The sequence below is a fragment of the Marmota monax genome, unplaced genomic scaffold (genome assembly GCF_021218885.2).
Source record: "Marmota monax isolate L192 unplaced genomic scaffold, Marmota_monax_Labrador192_F-V1.1 WCK01_AAM20220418_F8-fsc00155, whole genome shotgun sequence".
In the NCBI taxonomy this organism is placed as follows: Eukaryota; Metazoa; Chordata; class Mammalia; order Rodentia; family Sciuridae; genus Marmota; species Marmota monax.
The window spans coordinates 147,086-162,644 of NW_026694554.1; the positions used below are offsets into that span (position 1 = coordinate 147,086).

Here is a 15,559-nt window from a genome sequence, read left to right on the forward strand (position 1 = left end):
CCACAGAAAGAATGGTCAAATGAAGCATACTTAATCTTCACTATGGAATATTATGTGGATCTTTAAAAAGATTTTTTTTTTTAGTTTAGGTGTTTTAGATGAGCACAATACCTTTATTTTATTTATTCATTTTTATGAGGTACTGAGGATCAAAGCCAGTGCCTCACACATGCTAGGCAAGTGCTCTACCACTGAGCTACAACCCCAGCCCCTATTATGTGGCTCTTAAAAGAACAAAAGTAGCACAAAACTTAGAGCAAAGGTATACTTTGGAAAAATATTAAATTATTGGGCAATTTGTTTAGATGAATACTTAAAATACTATAAGAACTTAATGTATACATATTTATGTAAAGTAAGGACAAAAGCAAATTATTCTTAAATATCAGTTATTTCATGCATTTGTTCATTTGTTAAGGTATTCAACAGATATTGTTGTAGCAGCTATTAAAGTGCCAGGCATTATACTAGGTACTTGTTAATGAAGCAAAACAGTAAAAGAAATCCTGCTCTGGGAGCTTATTTTCTAGCTGTAGAAAAAAGAGATTGTATAGATGATGGTTAATTTGCACTTTTCCCTTTGTATTTTTCCCTGTATGATTGATTTTAATTTTAAAATAAGCTTATATTCACTTACTCTTATTGAATTAAAATTAAAATATTAAAAACCTAGAGAGACTAAAATAGTTATCAAGTGAGTCTTTGGGGGTTAAGAGAGTACAGCAATTATCTACTCTAAATTAGTTATAAACTTCCCCCAAATTAGATACTGCTTATGCCTCTGGGAGATAAAGACAATGAGTGATGATAAGAGGTCTGATAGTATGATGGTAATAACTTCAATATGACTGTAAATTTTTCTTTTTTGGGGTTGTGACTATAAATGGTTCTTTTTTGGGCTGAAAAACATTTCAAATAGTAATAAATTTTGCTGTAATGATAGAGAGACTACGTGAGAGAAAAGGGAAATAAAAGGTTAGAAGTCCTAGAACTATACAAATATATTCGGGAAGTGGAGACTTTATAAGAAATGATTTAGCTTTCTAGAGTAATTTTAAGATTTGTGAAATTAATTCAGGTGTGGTGGTGTATGCCTATAATCCCAGTGGCTTGGGATGCTGAGGCAGGAGGCTTGTGAGTTCAAACCAGCCTCAGCCACTTAGCAAGGCCCTAAGCAACATAGTGTGACCCTTTCTCAAAAAAATATTTATCAGCAAAATATAACACTGAAAATAAGTATTCTTATACATAAAATTCACTTTATTAATATATGGTAAGTATTGATTCCTACACAATTAAAAAATTAATCTTCCAATATACCAAAAAATTCAAAAAGGGAAATACATATGTTCAAAAAATTTGAAAAGAATCAATTTTCACTATTAATAAACAAAGGAATAAAAACTAAAATAAAATATTGAGATACTATTTTTAAAAAAATATTGTTTGGTGAAGATTATAATGATGATAGCATGGTGAAAAATAGTTAGCATGCTTTCTGTCACTTCCCCTTTGCCTTAGTCTGTTAAGGTTCCTATAACAAAATAACTTAGACTGGATAAACTTTCAAACAACAGAAATTTATTTCTCACAGTTCTGGAGACTAAGAAGCTAAAGATCAAGTTGCCCACAGATTTGGTTATCTAGTGAAGACTTGCTGTCATATTCACAGATAATGCTTTTTTCATTGCATCCTCACAATGGTAGTAGAAGGGTGAAAAGGGTCACTCAGGTCTATTTTACAAAGACATTAATCCCATTCATGAGGACTTCTAACCTCCTCCCAAACCCCATTTCTTACCTACCACATCGGGTTATGTTTCAACATAGGATTTTGGGAGGACAAAAATATTCAAAGTATAGCACCTATATATTCTTCATAGATATAACTAATTAAACTATCCATCTGATCACAAAAATGTTTTCAGAAACCTTATTTACTACTTTCACCAACTGTCAATAAAACTTGACACTTGTGATGAAATGTTTTTGACATCACATATATGTATCAGTTATCAATAATAGATGGCAATATTTTTGGTAATTTAATTTTTTCATTTAATTTTCTAAAGGTATTTTATGAATTTGTAAGAATGAATAAGATGGACATCTATACATATAAAACAATAGCTTGCATTTAAATTACAAGATATTATTAGGAAATTTTATCCAAAATTTATTTTTCTAAGGTTAGAAAGAAAAAAAAAAACCTAACCTTATCCACAGAAAATTGCGATTTATGTGAAGAAAAGCCAAAAATTGAAAATTATGAGAGAAGATAAACACAGAGGCAGATCACAATTCAGCAAAGAATGAATTGTTTCAAGTTGGTAAATAATTTTGAAGATCATTTATAAGTCTAATGTAATTTTTGTCTTAACCTTTTAAATAATTTATATTGAAGTATTATGAAAAGATTCTAAGGATCATGTGGAGAAATAAATACTGAGATTATCCAGGGAAATTTTGAAAAGGAAGAATAATTAAGAAGCCTTGTCATATCACAGATTCTAACTTCATATCCCTCCATATCCTTAATTTGGAATATGATCAACATGACCTTAGAGATTAATGGGAAGAATAGATTATTCAGTAAATGTGCTGGGATAGTTGGTTAAATAGTTGGAAAATAAATTTATATCCTAAATTATAGTCTTTATATCAGATCTATTAAGTAGTTGACTATGAAAAACAATAACGAGTATAAGAAAGCAACAACTGACATTCATTTATTTCCAGTTGGGAAAGGACTTTCTGAATATAAACCAATGGAATAAATCATAAAAAATACTGATGAATAAAACTACATAAAAAATTAAAAGCTTCTTTATGCAAATAGTACTCCACAAATGATTTGTGCTATGAGTTTAGAGTGGAAGGAAGATTGATAGGCCCAATTTGTGTTTTAAAAGATCATTCTAATTGCTTTGGAGAATGGATATTATAGAGAGCCAAGAGTGAAAAAAAGATAAAATATTTAGCTAGGGTTTGTAATAGTTTACAAGAGAAGTGATTCTGGCTTGAACTAGGGGAATAATGGACATGGATAAAATTGTTCATATTTAGGACACATTTTGAAAATAAGTAACTCTTTTCTAGAACCTTGGCTGTCAGTTAATCAGGAAAATAGGATAAAAGTTAGTGAGGTGATCAGGGTCAGTGGAGGGTTTAAACTTGCTAAAGGTGTAATTATATACATATAGTTGGAAGAGGAAGAGCCAATAAAGAGGAAGATGTTGAAGATCAGGAAAGAGTAAATACTACCCTTGGTAGAGAAAAATATCTGTTTTAGTCAGCTTTTTTGCTGCTATGACTAAAAGATTTGATGAGAACAATTTTAGGAGAAAAAGTTTATTTGGAGACTCATGGTTTCAGAGGTCTCAATCCACAGACAACAGGCTCCATTCCTCAGGGATCAAGTTGAGGCTGAACATCATGGAAAAAGAGTGTGGCAGAGGAAAGCAGCTCACACGGTGATCAGGAAGTGGAGAGACGTGTTGCCACATGCCTGATACAAATATATACCCCATAGCCACGCGCACAACGAGCCACTTCCTCCAGCCACACTCCATCTGCCTCCAGTTACCACTCAGTTAATCACATCAGGGATTAATTCACTGATTAGGTTAAGGCTATAACCCAATCATTTCTCCTCCAAATCTTGCATTGTCTCACATGTGAGCTTTTGGGGACACCTCATATCCACACCATAATAGTATCAGAGGAAGTGATGGTGGGATGGGACCCAGAACATCCTTAAATGATTTAGCTTTGATGGGAAGGAATTGTACTTCATTTTATGAAATGGTTAAAAAAAAGGACTGGTACAAGATATTTCTATGCTTGTAGATGGTATACCAAGAAGGTGCAGAAACAAATGCCTAAACTCCTCTGGTGTGTGGGTGTGTTTTTGGTAGTGGGGTAAAAGTATACTAGGACCAATGCCATCTAAATGCAGATTATTCTTTGAACCAAAGTTGGCAAGTTCTCTTTAGTGGATCTGGCAGGAAACTAGTGAGGTGCAGACACTTCCAGTGCTGCCTGGCAGACTTGCATGGAGAGTATAGAAATCATTAAGAGTCTTCTGCCCTTGAAGGAGTGCATTAGGGTGCTGGGACAAAACAATGCTCACATCCTGTTCCAAGAGAGCAAGCTGACACAGGTGTTGAGGGATTCTTTATTAGGGAGAACTCTAGGACTTGCATGATTGCCATGATCTCACCAGGCATAAGCTCCTCTAAGTATACTTTAAATACATCGAGAGCCAGGCACAATGGTGCATGCCTGTAATCCCAGGGGCTCTGGAGGCTGAAGAAGGAAAACTGTGAGTTCAAAGGCAGTCTTAGCAACTTAGTGAGGCTCTAAGCAACTCAACAAAACCCTGTCTCTAAATAAAATATAAGAAAAGGTTGGAGATGTGGCTCAGTGGTTAAGTGCCCCTGGGTTCAATTCCCCATACCAAAACAACAACAACAACAACAATGAAAACCATAATACTTCTAAGATATGCTGACAGAGTCAAGAAGCTAAGTTCCTACAGTGGGCCTAGTGGAGAGAAGCCAACTCAAATGAAAACAGAATAGATGGAAACACCATCTTTAATGGGGCCCTGATCACAGGAAATTTCTCTGAGGAGGAACTATCTTCCCAGATGTCCAGCTTTAATGAAGCCATGACTCAGCTCAGGGAGATAGAGGAAAGAGCCATGGAAGAGCTCAAGGAAATTATTCAGCAAGGACCAGGCTGGCTTGAGCTCTCTGAGATATCCGAGCAAACAGACTATGACCTGGAGACCTTTGTGAACAAAGCAGAATGTGTTGTGGTTCAGCAAGGCAAACCCCTCTCAGCCCAGCAAGATGTCATCAAAGCCTTGTGCCTGGTCATGCAACTGGCAAAACAGGTTAGCAAACAAATAAACAGCAAGAGATGGCCCCAGTGACAAGTGCAAATAAAGATCTGTTTGGTTTCACACCAAAATGGGCCATAGATATGAACAGACATTCTCAAAAGACATACAAATGGCCAAGAGGAATATGAAAAAATATTGAACATTGCTAATCATCAGGGAAATGCAAATCAAAACAATAATTAGATATCATCTCTCATCTATTAGAACGGCTACGATATGAAAGACAGGTGTAACATGTGTTGGTAAGGGTGTGGAGAAAAGAGAATCCTTGAACACTAGTGGTGGGAATGTAAATTAGTATAGCTATTATGGAAACCAGTATGGAGCTTCCTAAAAAAGTTAGTAGTAGAACTACAATTTGATACAGACACCCAATTCTGGATATATATCAAAAGGGAATGAAATCAGTATGTGGAACAGATATGTGCACTCCCATGTTTACTGAAACAATATTCAGAGTAGCCAAGAAATGGAATCAACCTAAGTATCCATCAGCAGATGAAGAAAATATGGCATATATACACAATATAACATTATTCAGCCTTATTTTACTTAGCATCAAGTCCCTCACTTTCATCCATGAATAAATAAATATATATATATATATATGTGTAAAATTTTCAACTAAAATAAATAAAAATGAAAAAAATGAATTATCATAAGTTGAGATATAAACTATGAATAGAAAAATGTTTTCTTCTTCTTTTTTTTTTAATGAAAGGCCCTGCATTTTGAATTTACAGTGGACCCTGTAAATTATGTAGCTGGCCCTGATTAGGGCTCCTGAAGAGGGTAGTTAAGGTTTGGAATAATGCTTCAGGGGAATGGGAGATGGAATATATAATAGGATCTCCTACCAGTGTCCATGAATTTGGATTGGCATTAGTTTACCTTGTTATATGTCATCTGTCTCGAAGCATTTGACATCACTTTATCCATTATTGGTGGTTTCAGAACGAGGGTGATAGAAGTACATTACTGAAATCAAGGAAGCACCCTTATGGAAGGAAGAGCCACTGAGCAATGACTCTTGGAAAGCATTAACCCTAGCACTAACAGAAAGAGTTCTCAAATTTCTGCAGTATTCATGTAGCAAACATTTAGCATTTGACTTTTCAAGGGTAATTGGTGCCTTCATCATTTCAGTGCCAGCTTTCCCTTGTTGTAGGGAAATGGAGGATGCAGATTCTGTTCTGTGTTTTGCTGTTATTTTTTTTTTCAGAATTATCAGTGATTTTGCACTTTAGGCATAGTAAAAAATAAAAACAGCATTTTGTGGCGAATTTCAGTCTTTTCTCAAAGACCAAAGAAGCTCAATCCTCTTACATTCAGAAAGATTTGCTCAGATTCAAAAACTCAATGACTCATATATTTGAAACATATATTTGCCTTTTCATCTTAAACTGGAAAGCTCCACTAAGATCACAAACTTTCCTTGCTTGACTGAAGCAGCAGCATTTTGAGAGGAGATAAGTATAAATATTAATTTGGGTCGTGCAAGCTAATATCAGATTTTGCTTTTAGTCTGAGGCCATGTATTGGTTTCACTTCACCCAGAGTCCCTCTAGGTTGGAGAAGAAAGGGGCATAACAATGCAATTTCTCAGTGATGTTATTCTGAACTACTTTATTATGCAGTTAGCAGTTTGGCCACTATTGTGTTCAGTGACCTGCCTGATTCCTTGTGCACACATGCCTTCTTTCTTGCTTTTTTTCTAAATGCATTAATTTTCATGACTCGAGACCAAACCCATTATTAAATGGGAAGTTTCTAGTGCCTTTGAGAAGTGATTTTCTGGTCTCACTTGAGTTGTTAGAGAACAGGCCAGCATCTAAAAAATCTGACTTTTCCAAGGAGAACAGTAGTTGAAGAGACAGATCAGTTGAGTACTCACTGCTTAAAGTTACTCCTTGCATCAATATGTAATTCATAGATGAAGGAAATAATGTGTGTCCCCAATTTGGGGTACTTAATCTAAGTCCCCCACAAACTGAAAGTTCATGCATTTCTCCTGTTTTAGGAAAAATAAGTGGAGCTGCAACAGAAGACACAAGGAATTCAATAAAAAGGCAAACTCAAAATTCTAGTGTTTCTGACTGGAGTGAGATGAAATCATAGAATAGTTTTGATTTGCATTAAATTAATTGCATTAAATCTGTATAACAGTTTTGGTAGTGTGACCATTTTGACAATATTAATTCTGCCTATCCAAGAGCATGGGAGATCTTTCCATCTTCTAAGGTTTCTTCAATTTTTTTCTTTAGTGTTCTGTAGTTGTCACTGTGGAGGTCTCTCACCTCTTTTGTTAGATGGATTCCCAAGTATTTTATTTTTGGGAGGAGCTATTGTGAATGGGGTTGTTTCCCTAATTTCACTTGCAGTGGATTCATCGCTTATGTATAGAAATGCATTGGATTTATGGGTATTGATTTTATATCCTGCTAATTTTCTAAATTAATTTATTAGTTCTAGAAGTTTTCTTGTGAAATTTTTTTATCTTCTAAATGTAGAATCATGTCATCAACAAATAGTGATAGTTTGAGTTCTTCTTTTCCTATTCATATTCCTTTAATTTCTTTCATCTGTCTAATTGTTCTGGCTAGAATTTCAAGGACTATGTTAAATATAAGTAGTGAAAGAGGACATCTCTGTCTTTTTCCAGGTTTTAGAGGGACTGCTTTCAATTTTTCTCCATTTATAATGATATTGGCCTTGGGCATAGCATAGATATCTTTTATAATGTTGGGATATGTTCATACTATCGCTAGTTTTTCTAGGGTTTTGAACACGAAGGGGTGGTGTATTTTGTCAAATGCTTTTTATGCATCTATTGAGATGATTACATGATTTTTGTCATTAAGTCTGTTGATGTGATAAATTATATTTATTGATTTACATATGTTGAATGAAACTTGCATCTCTAGGATGAATCCCACTTGATCATGGTGCATTATCTTTTATTTTATTTTTATTTATTTATTTAAGCTTACAAATAACAGAAATTTATTTATCAGTTTTGGGATCTGAGAAGCCCAGGATCAGGCCCTAGTAGACTGAGTTTCAAGTGAGGGCCTGCTCATTGATTCATGGATCATTTTCTTCACTGTGTCCTCACATGATGGAAGGGCCAAGGGTCTCTCTTGGGCCTCTTTATTTATTTATTTTTTGCATTACAATTCTTAATACACCTTTATACCATAATTTATCATATCTCTGATTGTATATAAGGTTGACACCAAATTCATATCTTCATATATGTATTTTGTATAATGATGAAGGTCTCCTTTCACCATCCATGCTATTCCCCTTCTCTAGATAGGGAATAGGGGTGGGAGGGAAAGGGAGGGAGAAGGGGAATAGATTATCTTTTAAATACATTTTTGTATGAATTTGCCAGAATTTTATTGAGAATTTTTGCATATATGTTCATGAGGGATATTGCTGTGCAGTTTTCTTTCCTTGATGTGACTTTGTCTGGTTTTGGTATCATGGTGATACTAGCCTCATAGAATGAGTTTGGAAAGGTTCCTTCCTTTTCTATTTCTTATGGAATAATTTGAGCAGCATTGTTGTTAATTTTTCTTTGAAAATCTTGTAGAACTTGGCTGAGAATCTATCTGGTCCTGGGCTTATCTTGGTTGGTAGGCTTTTGATGTCATCTTTTATTTCATTGCTTCAGATTGGTCAGTTTAAATTATGTTTATCCTCTTGATTCAATTTGGGTAGATCATATTCTATAGAAATTTGTTGGTGTCTTTGAGATTTTCTATTTTATTGGAGTATAAATTTTTAAAATAGTTTCTAATTATCTTCTGTATTTCAATAGTGTCCATCATATTTCCTTTTTCCTTATAAGTTTTAGTAGTTTGAGATTCTCTCTCTGTCTCTTCATTAGTGTGGCTAAGAGTTTATCAATTTTATTTATTTTTCAAAGAACCAACTTTTTGTTTTCAATTTTTTGAATTGTTTCTTTTGTTTCAAGTTCCTTGATACCAGCTTTGATTTTAATTATTTCATGTCCTCTACTGCTTTTGGTGTTGATTTGTTCTTTTTCTAGGGCTTTGAGATATAATGTTAGGTCATTTATTTGTTGACTTTTTCAATGTTTTAATATATGAGCTCAATGCAATGAACTTTCCTCTTAGCACTGCCTTCATAGGGTCCCAGAGATTTTGATATGTTGTATTGGTGTTCTCATTTACCTCCAGGTATTTTTTCTATTTCCTCTTTGATTTTTTCTGCTATCCATTCATCATTCAATAATATGCTATTTAGTTTCTAGGTGTTGGAGCAGCTTTTATTTTGTATATTATCATTGATTTCTAGCTTAATTCCATTATGATAGAATGCAGGGTTTTATTTCATTTTTTTTGTACTTGCTAAGAGTTGCTTTGTGCCATAACATATGGGTTATTTTACAGTAGGATCCATGTGCTGCTGAGAAGAAAGTGTATTTGCTTGATGATGGATGAAATACTCTCTATATATGTCTGTTAAGTCTAAGTTATTGATTGTATTATTTAGTTCCATAGTTTCTTTTTTGTTTGGAAGATCTATCAAGAGAAGTGTTTTAAAGTCACCCAGTATTATTGTGTTGTGGTCTATTTGATTCTTGAAATCGAGAAGGGTTTGTTTGATGTATGTAAATGCTCCATTGTTTGGGGCATAGACATTTATGATGGTTATGTCTTGTTGATGTATAATTCCCTTAAGCAGTGTGAAATGTCCTTCTTTATCCCTTCTGACTAGCTTTGGCTTGAAGTCCACTTTATCTGATATGCAGATAGAAACCCCTGCTAGTTTATGCAGTCCATGTGAATGATATGTTTTCCCCCCAAACTTTCACCTAAGTTTGTGGATGCATTTTCTTTTGAGGCGAGTCTCTCAAAGACAGCATATTGTTGGGTCTTTTTGTTTAATTTAATCTGCCAGTCTTTGTCTTTTTATTGATGAGTTTAGGCCATTAACATTCAGGGTTATTATTGAGATATGATTTCTATTCCCAGTTATTTTGGTTTATTTTTGCATTTTTTTAAAAAAAATACATTTTACTTTACTGATTTGTATGTGATGCTGAGAATCGAACCCAGGGCCCCGCACATTCTGGGCAAGTGCTCTACCACTAAGCCACAACCCCAGCCCTATTTTTGGATTTTAACTTCACTTAGTTTCTCCTTTGATTTTCCTTTCCTTTAGTATAGCCCATTTGCTGGTTTTCATATTTCCTTCCTCATGGAATATTTTGCTGAATATGTTCTGTAGTGCAGTGTTGAGAGCCACAGCCGAAGCAGCCCCAGCAAACTTCCAGTTGATTGGCTCCTCTGTGGTGATGCTGTTTCCCCGCCTTTTCAGACCACAGAGCTGCTCATTGGGGGATTCTTTTGGCTCCGCCCACGTGATCCAGCCAATCCGCCTCTAGGGAGGGAAGAGTGCTGGTTGAGAGGCTCACCAGAAGCTGGTGGTGGCAGTTGGGCTCTGGGGGAATTCCTGAAGAGCTCACCCCGCCCTGTGTGTGTTCTAAAAATAAAGTTTGTTTCTGCTTGATAAGTGGCTCATGAATTGTGCCCAGCCAGACTGCGGAAGTGCAGGGTTTCTAATTGTGAATTCCTTTAACTTTTGTTTATCATGGAAGGTTTTTATTTCATCTTCAAATCTGAAGTTCAATTTTGCCGAATATAGAATTCTTGGCTGGCATCCATTTTCTTTCAGAGCTTGGTAAATATTATACCAGGACTTTCTAGCTTTGAGGGTCTGGGTTGAGAAATCAGCTCAGATCCAAATTGGTTTCCTCTGATATATAATCTGATTTTTTTTTCTCTAAGCCTTTTAAATTCTATCCTTATTCTGTATGTTAGGTATTTTCATTATAATGTGACATGGTGTGGGTCAGTTGCAATTCTGTACATTTGAGGTCTTGTAAGCCTCTTATATTTGATTTTCCATTTTGTTCTTTAGGTTTGGGAAATTTTCTGATATTATGTCATTGAAAAGATTTTGCATTCCTTTGGTTTGTATCTCCATGCCTTCTTCTATCCTGATAATCTTAAATTTGGTCTTTTCATGTTATCCTACAATTCTTGGAAAGGTTCTGTTCATGGTTTCTTACCATCTTCTCTGTGTGGCCAACTTTATTTTCAAGATTATGCATTTTGTCTTCATTGCCTGAGGTATTGTCTTCCAAGTGGCATAGTCTGTTGGTGATGCTTTACATTGCATTTTTATTTGGTTTATTGATTCCTAAATTTCAAGGATTTCTGTTTGATTTCTTTTCAGAATCTCTATTGAAGTGATTTTTTAGTCTCTTGAAATTAGTCTTTTGATAGTCAAGACAAAGTGTCTTCATTTTGTTTAGTAGCTCCATTTTGTAAAACAACCATGCAAAATAGAAAGGTCATGACTGGGGCAAGTTGTTCTTTTCCTTTTGCTATAGAAACACTTAAGAACTCGTAACTACCTAACAGGGCTTTGTTTCTGTAACTAGCAGAACGGGGCTGTGTTTCTGTACCTGGGGTGAGTGGGCTAATTGTGATTGGTTAAGATTCCTGCCACCTGACTACACTCTCCCACTGCTGTAACTTGGCTTGCTTGCATTGGCTGGACCCCCAAACGTCCCCTTTGTGGTTTTCAGGCTTAAAAGAAGCACCCTTGCAATTGTTCCAGGCTGATCCAGAACAGACTTTATGTTCCCAATCAGTCACCACCAGTGTGCTTCCATAAAGGCTTGATTGATAATACGTGAGTGGTCTGGAAGTCAATTTATGAAACCCCAGGACGTTGCTTTAACTATAACATTCTCTGATTTTAGTCCTTACATCATCCTTTATGTCATGAATTGGCTGAATTATTTACATTATAAACTCCTCTAGATTTATTCTACTGTGTTGTCAGTGGGTTCTATTATTGGAGTGTCTTGGTTTGTTTGGGGCGCTTTGTTTCTTTGTTTTTTCTTGTCATGTCTGCCCATCTAGCACTGTGTTTCTGAGGCAGTACAGATTCTACCTTGTAGACACATAGTGTATCTGAAAGTTTCTGGGAACCTCGCCTTTGACGGGGTGACAAATAATAACAACATCCAGTACAAACAACATACAGCTGTAAACCAAATAGCTCCTATAAGAGCTTTTACTGTTTTGTTGCAAATAAACAGAAATGATGTCTTCAATTTTTGTATACAATATAAACAGTTTGCAAAATGGTTTACTATTTCAAGTGGTGGACAATGAAAGAACAGAAAAGGTGTAGGATGTGGTATTTATGAAGAAGAGGGAGAGGATATAGATGTAAAATATTGTAGGAAGAGAAAAAGGGGAATTAATAGAATTTGGCTGTTAGCAGAAGAAAGGAGAGAGAAAGAATTCAAGGAAAGAGAAAAGTTAGAGGAAAATATATATAAAGTAAAATTTTAAAAAAATTAAAAAGAAAAAGTAAACAACAAAACTGTAATACACTATTCAGACATCCCATTCCTCAATAAACTGACACATGAAAAACACTTGGTTTCGAAAATGGTAGAAATGTGTGTTAAAAAATAATAAAAAAGGATCTCAATGAAATATTAAAAAATTGTTTCCATTGAACTTCAAAAGTTTCTCCCCTTCCCTTCTCAGCAGGTAGGTGGGGTTGTCTGGTGTATGATGCTTGATCCACCCTCAGGATGGATGGGTTTTCTAGATATGCTCTGGTCTCTTTGCTGGGTGACAATTGGTCTGGAGATTATAAGCCATGTACCTCTAGGACCCAGTAATTACCAGTCCTCACTGGAAGACCGCACCCCAGGAATTTCCTTTGGGTTCCATTCCTGTGGTGTAGGAGTCTATTCTTGGCGCCTTATGTTGCCTGAGGACCCCATGATTTCTGGTCTGACTTAGTCTCCAAAGTCAATCTCTTCCATCCCAGCCCTTTTGGTTTCCTGGGCAGGTCCTTTTCTCCCAGCTCATCCTGAGGCCTGGGCACCAGGACTTGCACACCTGTCTCAGAGCTGTGTGCTGGATCTGGAGGGTCTGGCAGCCAAAAGGAATGTGGAGCCCGGTCATGTCTTGGGCTCAGCTGTTCTGTGTCACAGGCACTGAGACCCATGTGTTGGCCATGAAGCTCAGTGTGATGGGCTGAGTTAGGGGCTTGAGAAGGTTTGGGAGACTGGGGACTGGGAGCCCAAGGGCCCTATTGTGTTCTGGACTGATGCCAGACATGGCAGGTCCAGGAGACCAGTGGATGCCAAACTGGGGAAGGAGTCAGAGCCTGACTGGTGTCGGGACCTGGTCAGTGTTGGCCGAGTGTGTTTCGGGAACCTGGTGGGCACGGGACCCACTGGTTGGACGAGCTGAGAACAAAATGCCCTCCCACCCTCTTCCAAGCATCTGACCCACTATAGCCAGCCCCTTCAGTCTGTGCCAGCCTCAGGACTCACAGAACTGAGGAGAGCCAGGCTCTCTCCAGCCTCTCTAACCTGTGCTCCCCTGGGTGAAATGCTCCCAGTTTCTGACTTTTCACAGGATTGTGAGGCTCAGACAGGCCCATGTAGACCTAGTGGCAAACTTATGGATCTTGATTTCCTGATTCTTTAAGCTCTGCCACGCTATAGTCCCCAAATTGCTCCTGGATTGCAAAGGATTGATAAACTCTGGTGGAGAGGATTTTTAAAATATTCAATTAATGTGCCAAGCAGTCTGGGGTTCATCCAGGGCAGACTGTCCCTCCCTGTCTCAGGATTTTTCACTCTGAGCCTCTGGGAGACATGTTACAATTCTGCTGTTTGAGTTCTGGGTAGCTGAGCTAAGGGAAATGCTGGCTCACACTAATCCTCCATCTTTCCCCTCAAAAACCCCAAATTCTTTATAAGGTCCTTGCTTAGCATCTGGATGGCTACCTTAAGTAACAGCCACCATTTTAAGGAAAAATTTTCGCTTTCCTGCCCAAGGGCATTTCCGAGAAAGGCTGAGGACTCCCTCAAACCAAACCAGCCCTTAACCACAGAATTAGGATCTGCCTGGAACTCAAGCCTGTTTTGCCTCTCTCTCCTATAGAGAGATGGCTTTTATTTGTCGCCTCTGACAAATAAACTCTGTGGTATCTCTAGCTGGTCTCCATCTTTCATTTCTCACTTAACCAGCTCTCCTTCCTCGCTTTCCCTTCATGCTTAACCAGGCTCTGACCCCGCGGGCCAGCAGCAGCTGTGTACAGCACGTGGGCCTCAGGAGAGAGCACTTGGCCTTGGCCAACTGTGGCCAGACCTTTGGGAAGCCTGCCCTTAGGAGAGGCAGGGTGTTATGGTGTGGAGGTGAGGTGTCCCCCAAACCTCAGGAGAGAGAACCCAAGAAGGTTGGAAGAGAAATGATTGGGTTATAGCCTTAACCTAGTCAGTGAATTAATCCCTGCTGGAATTAACTGAGTGGGAACTGGAGGCAGGTGGAGCGTGGCTGGAGGAGGCGGGAATAGGGGCGTGGCCTTGGGGTATATATTTGTATGTGGCAAGTGCAGACCTTGCTCTGGCTTCTGGTCATTGAGAGCTGCTTCCCTCCACCACCTTCTTCCACCATGATGTTCCTCCTCATCTGAAGCCCCCAGGAATACAGCCAGCCTTCTATTGACAAGACTTCTCAAACTGTCAGCCCTCAAACTCTTCCTCTTCTAAAATTTTTCTTGTTGGGCCTAATTGCAACAGGAAAAAACCTGACTATAATACAGGGGTCTCTCCTTGGTTCTAGGGACCAGCGGGCTGCTTGGCATTCCCAGGCTGTGAGTTGCAGATAAACCTGTTTTGCATCCCTGCCTGGGATTAGCTGCTTTCCATTTTGCTTTGGCTGAAGCAGGTGGGTGGAAGTACAGGATAGCGATGGATCTGCGTTGGTCACGTCTGCGGGTGGCTGTCGTGTTCTCCAATAACCAGAACCAGAGTATGGTGGCGCACCGCCTCTTCAGCAAACGAGGATTCAATGTCAGGTCCTTTGGAACAGGAGCTCACATGAAGCTTCCAGGACCAGCACCTGACAAGCAAAATGTTTATGATTTCAGAACCACATATGATGAGATGTTCCACGATGTTCTTAGGAAGGATGAAAACTTCTATGCACAGAATGGCCTTTTATATATGTTAGAAATAGGAGAATCAAGCTCTGGCCAGAAAGGTTCCAGGACTCTGAAGATGAGTTTGATTTGATCTTCACATATAAAGAGCTAGTCTATGACCAGGTGGTGGAAGTTCTTAATTCCAGAGAACAGGTAACCTGCCAGCCAGTGTATGTGACCAACGTGGACATCGTGGACAGCCATAGAGAGGCCACCCGGGGAGCTCTCATTATCTGTGAGATCTGCCAGTGTATCCTGCACTTGAGTGACATGGAGAATGAGATCGATGGCCTGCTGCAAGCTTTCGAGAAGAAGACTGACAAGGGTTTCCTGCATACTGTCTGCTTTTACTGAAGATGGGTGCCTCACGCCATCCAAAGCCACCTTCTTGAACTTTCTTTCTTTGAGGGGGTTCTGGGGATTGAACTTGGGGTCACTTGATTACTGAATCACATCCCCAGCCCTATTTTGTATTGTATTTGGAGACAGGCTCTCACTGAGTTGCTTAGCAGCCTGCTTTTGCTGAGGCTGGCTTTGAACTCGCTATCCTCCTGCCTCAGCCTCCTGAGCTGCTCTTTTGTTAAT

The 15,559-nt window shown here is 38.0% G+C and overlaps 1 pseudogene; it reads left to right on the plus strand.

The window, feature by feature from the left end:
• Nucleotides 1-13,240: 13,240 nt before the first annotated feature.
• On the plus strand, nucleotides 13,241-15,328 carry LOC124076827 (RNA polymerase II subunit A C-terminal domain phosphatase SSU72-like; annotated as a pseudogene).
• The last annotated feature ends 231 nt before the right edge of the window (nucleotides 15,329-15,559 follow it).